The sequence below is a fragment of the Adiantum capillus-veneris genome, chromosome 20 (assembly GCF_014529385.1).
Source record: "Adiantum capillus-veneris isolate H3 chromosome 20, ASM1452938v2, whole genome shotgun sequence".
Classification (NCBI taxonomy): domain Eukaryota; kingdom Viridiplantae; phylum Streptophyta; class Polypodiopsida; order Polypodiales; family Pteridaceae; genus Adiantum; species Adiantum capillus-veneris.
Genome location: NC_140950.1, coordinates 26,734,888 through 26,740,887, shown reverse-complemented (window position 1 = coordinate 26,740,887; position 6,000 = coordinate 26,734,888).

Genomic DNA, 6,000 nt, shown 5'->3' with positions numbered 1-6,000 from the left:
TAATTGTGACTTATCATAGGCTATTCGCTTAATACTAACCATTTAAGTAATAAGTGGCTTCATTGCTTAGGACTAGTCCGCATTTAGATCGGTGAAGGTTAGTTGCTTAATTAGAGCGTGTAGCTGCTTATGTTTTAAATCGTTTAGCCAAGCCCGCTTAGTCCTACATGCGGCTCGGCTAGTAACTTTATTTAGTCACTGAGCAACTTATTTAGTCGTGTAGGTTTAATCGGACGTATTCAAACGGTTTATTAGGGCTTGTCGCTTATAGGTAACCTCTTAGGTATTAGTCTCTTATCGCTCAGGAAAGACTACTCCGTATTGAGGTCGTTGAAGGCTACACACTTACGGCTAGCCGCTTAGTGTTAGCTGCTCAGTGTTAGCCGCAAAAGAACTTCGACCAACAAAGTAAACTAACACAATTGGACTTCAATAGTGCACACAGACTTCAAAAATGCAAACACATTTTCCAAAACAGACTTATGTCAAAGCCTAATATATAGACATTGACCAATTAAAACGAGATTATTACCTGGTGGTCTTGATCTTCGTGCACCACGAGACCGAGGTGTGTGGAGATCAGACATGGCTAGAGAATGTGAGGTTGTTAGAGCTAGTAGGAAATGGTAGAAATACAGCAAATGAACTTCATAAATGCAACAGTCTTCAGAAGTGACTTGTGTACTTAACTCAATCAGACTTTGAAAAACGAAGTAAAATAACGCAATCAGACTTCAATAGCGCGCACACACTTATAAAACGTAAACAAATGTTAAAAAGATGTATGTCAAACCCTATTATATAGGCATTGACCAATAAAGACAAGATTATTACCGGTGGTCCTGATCTTTGTGTACCTCTAGACCAAGGTGTGTGGGGATCGGGCATGGCTAGAGAATGTGAGGTTATTAGAGTTAGCGGAAAATATATTAAAAACCGCAAACGGACTTCAGAAATGCAACAGTCTTCAAAAATGACTTGTGTACTTCAAAAATGCAACTGGACTTCAACAAACGAAGTAAAATGACAGAATCAAACTTCAATAGCACACACAGACTTCAAAAACCCTAATATATAGGCATTGACCAATAAAGAAGAGATCATTAATGGTCCTAATCTCTGTGCACCTCTAGACAAAGGTATGTGGAGATCGGGCATGGCTAGAGAATGTGAGGTTGTTAGAGCTAGTAGAAAATGGTAGAAAAACCGTAAACAAACTTCAAAAATGCAACAGTCTTCAGAAGTGACTTGTGTACTTAAGAAAATGCAAACGTACTTCGGCAAATAAAGTAGAATAACGCAATTAGAATTCAATAGCAAATGCAAACAAACTTCAAAAAAGATGTATGTTAAAACCTAATATATAGGCATTGACCAATAAAAAAGACAAGGTTATTACTAGGTGGTCTTGATCTTTGTGCACCTCTAGACCGATGTACGCGGGGATCGGGCATGGCTAGAGAATGTGAGGTTGTTAGAGTTAGTGGCAAATAGTAAGAAACTAGAAACAGGCTTTAAAAATGCAACAATCTTCAAAAATGACTTGTGTGCTTCAGAAATGCCAGCAAACTTCCTCAAACGAAGTGCAATAACACAATCGGACTTCAATAGCACACACAGACTTCGAAAATCCTAATATATAGTCTTTGACCAAGAAAGACGAGATTATTACCCTGTGCTCCTGATCTTGGTGCACCTATAGACCGAGGTGCGTGGGGGTTAGGCATGGCTAGAGAATGTGAGGTTGTCATGTAGTTAGTGGTGAGTACTTAATAACAAGAGTGATTTATTTATTTGTTGCATCACTGGTAGATAAAGTATGGACAATAGGATGGCGCGTCCTTGTGCGTATTGCAAGCATTAGATCTTTTGAAAATGAACAATATGCGATCAACATATATGCAATAACGGTCTCTTTCCCATAGAGCAACTACAAGACCTGCATTATTGATCTCATGGGTCGGAGGGAGTAGATCAACCTCCATAAGTAGATATTGCTCCAACTTCATCCCAGAGAAGACAATCTACAAACGAACAACGATCGACTGAGTCTACCCGACCAATACCCGATTCCACATCTTAATAAGTAGAGATGGAGCATATGTTAGACACGTTCTTTGACATGGATCCCATCATTGAAAACCTAGAAGGCGACAACATTCAAGGCAACACTACGAACCAACTTGAGTCATCCTATCCATATTGATGGCATGATAGCAACGATCAAGAGGGCGAGATGATGCAAACTATTGCACGTATGCCGCTTTACAATGGTGCAAAAATCTCAATTCTATGTAGTACCGCTTTGGCAATGCTTAATTTGAAGTCTGTCTACGGGTGGTTTGACGCCTTTGTCATAGAGATTTTTAAGTAAATACATTGTATCCTAAGCTTGCCAAAGTACAAATTATATTTTAATAATATGATTGTTGTGTTCACTTGTTGATGTAACGACAGGTGGCTCAACGAGCAAATCTTGCTGGAAGGCAATTACATGCCCCCTAGTCCAGCCGCTAAAAAGCTTCTTACTAACTTGGGTTTGGATTATCACAAAATACATGCATGCCCTATTGATTGTATACTTTTTTTCAATGAGTATGCAAATTTGGAACAGTGTCCCAATTGTGGATCAAACAAGTATAGAGAGGACACACAAGAAAAATTTATCCTTGTGAAGGTCCTTCAACACTTTCCTATCATTCCAAGAATAAAGAGCATGTTCAGGTGCAAGTCTATAGCCGCTTTGATGACATGGCACTCAAAATACTAGATCAATAGATGATGTGATGCGGGCACCTGTTGACTCTTGTGCATGAAAGCACATAGAGGAAACATGGCCTACATTTAAGGATGAGCCTTGATGTATCCCCTTTGGTCTGGCAATGGACAAAGTAAAACCCATTTGGATTATGGAGTTCTTCATGGAGCACATGGCCTATTTTCTTGTCTTATTATAATCTTCCACCATGTCTAGCTATCAAGAAGGGCCATTTGTTGCTGTCACTAATCATCCCAAGAAAGTACAAAGCAAATAACAGGGATGTCTATCTCGCACCACTTATAGAAGAGCTCCAAATATTGTGGACAAAGATCAATGTACTTGATATGTCCCAACCAATCGAACAACGAAATGTACATATGCAAGGCATTCTTATGTGGACCATGCATGATTGGCCAGACTTCGGTGAGTGTTCAGGTAAATATCCTTGAAACCCTCACATACTGGGGCAATAATGCATGTCTGAAATGTGGTCCTCGACTTGGCTTCCGCCGCTCTGATCATTTGACCAAGACAGTTTACGAGGAGCATGGTAGATTTTTCCTGAAGGACATGAGCTACGTGAACCAAACATATGCAGACATGATATGCATCCACTGAAAGCGAGCGATTGGAAAATCATGTGACTAAAGAGGGGAGATTTCATGCCACCCGGAATGAAAAGACTTTCAATTTTCTATGAACTCTCGTACATTGGAGTGACCTACTGATTAATCATCTGCTCGATCCAATGCATATCTTCAAGAATGTGGGGGAGATCATATGGAAACCCATCACTGGAAAAAGGAAGAGCAAGGGCCAAAGAGATGACCTACAGGCTGTGGGTTGAACGGCCATAACTTAGGCACTCTTCTAACTAAATCCAAAAACAAGATTCAAACCTAGTTTTTTTTTCAAGACACTCTTCCAACCAAATCCAAAAACAAGATTCAAACCAAGTGTTTTTAATACTCTTTATTCCCTCCCTAACCACTACCGCTTATTTTGCAGGTTGATCCTTAAAACCCCTCCTTCGCTTCCCGCCCATATAAACCTCACCAACGATGAAGACCCCTCCTATCCTAAAAAATCCCCATTCTTGGAGCTTACATTCCAAATTTTTGTCCCGTTGAATGGTACTATTGTAACACCTTTTTATGAAATTAAATACTCTCCCTTGCTCCTCAAGGCCTCCCCCCCCCCCCCCCCCCCCCCCCCCCCCCCCCACACACACACACACACACATTCCCCCCGATGTACACCGTACACCCGGTCATGTGCATTACACTCCCAGTCTTAGATTAGATACTCTTTTGAGACCCAACATCGTCTTTTCCTAACAATCATTTCATGGAGAGTTCTTAGCTACACCACCCTTCACGTTCTTAGCTTGATAAACCTCCCTTACCCTCTATTCCCCCCTTATTGCCTAATTTAGTCCCCTTCAGGACTTAAACCCCCCCTTGAGGGATACACCCCCTTATATTGAGTTCAACGCCCGCCACCCCCCCCCCCCCCCCCACCCACCCACCCACCATTTTTTCCATATATTATCAGGCCCCGCTTTCACTTAAACTGCTCCTTGGATAACAATCAATGGAGACGTTCCCATATTTTCAAGCCCACCTTCACTTTAACCGCTCCTCAATAACAATCAATGAAGACTTCCCTTCATTTTACGGGGACTCTACATCACACTATACACCACTCTTTTCCTTCAGTTAGAGGAACTATCTCCCTAACTTAACCCCTTCAAAAAGTACACTTCCTTCTTCCCCCCACACCCTCTCCCCCATGTTTCCCCCCCCTCCTTTCTTTCTCTCCTTTCTCCTTTCTCCTACCACTAATGAGCTCCTCAATGGAGCGAAACGCGTTTGGTACCCCGTACCCCATAGCCCACCCACACCGCACCTCCCCGTAGCCCACCCCCACCACACCTCCCCTCCTTATTACTCATAATCATAGTGCTTCACACGCTGAAACATAATTATGAATGCTATACCAAAAGAACCATGGGTTTTGAGTTGTGCAGAAGAGCAAAAAGTGAAGAAAACTATAACTTCATTCAAGACTCCCATCGGGTGCATGTGATGTTTGAAAATGGCGTTTACGAGAGATGAAAATATTACTGGTCTAAGTCCCACGATTGGCACAAAGTTTTACAGTTTATCTTACCAATTGCCATAAAGGATTGTCTGATAGATGACATTAGAAGAACAATCTATAGAATCAGTGAGTTCGTATGTTGGATCAGTTCAAAAGAGATAAGAAAAGACAACATCGATGCAGCACACTTAAATGCTATTAGGGAAGTGTGTATGGTGGAGAATTACTTTCCAACAAACATTCTTACCATCTTGTTTGAGGAAAGATCAAATGGGCGTCCAACTAGTCGGACACGTAGCCGGACGCCACATATGTACTCTATTAGTTTTCTGAGCTAGTAAAGTAATACTATGTGTAAATTCTAATTACAGAGTAGTGGATCAATCCCCTGAGTTGGAATGCTGTAATGATATTTGTGGAGGTCTGTGTGAGCCGGCCACTGGCCATTTAGAAATCCCTAGGTATAAAGGTCAAGAACTTTAATGTGAAAGAAGGCTTATTTTTAGAGAAGAAGGGAGCTCTAAAAATGTACGCTCAAGCTAGGAGCTGCTCCAAACTTGTAATCATCGCAGCTAATGATTTGGTAATCCATTTTTTATTCTAAACTTGCATTGTTTCCTCTCTCTTTGCTCTTTAATTCAAGTGTAAGCATTGTTAGTTTTGTTGTGGTTCGCGACTACACATTTGTGAGCTATAATTACAGATTTGAGTGCTTAAATCACTGTTTTTAGTCGTTTTGACCATAGGAGAGTGTTCTTAGACCATAGGATGACATCTAGCATGTTCTGTTGCAGTATTTAAGATCTTTTTCATGATGGATTGTGATTTTGGTACCTGGTCAGATTGTGACCAGAGTTGGTAGGATAGTGTCCCTAGGTGTCCTAGACCTTCTCCTAATGTTTCATTGCATTTCGAGTCCGTTCGAGTGCCAAAATGGCGTGATAACCTAGAGCTGTGAAAAAGGACATAGACAGATTTTCCTTTATCATTGAGTGTTTTGGTTTGCTTGTTGAGCTAGTGTGTTTGCTTGTTAAGGTTCACTTCTTGAGATTGACGATCTCAAAGAGTCTCCGTGCCCCATCCGAGTCATTTCCCTGATTATTGACATTATGTTAGTACCAAAAAGCTATGATGCA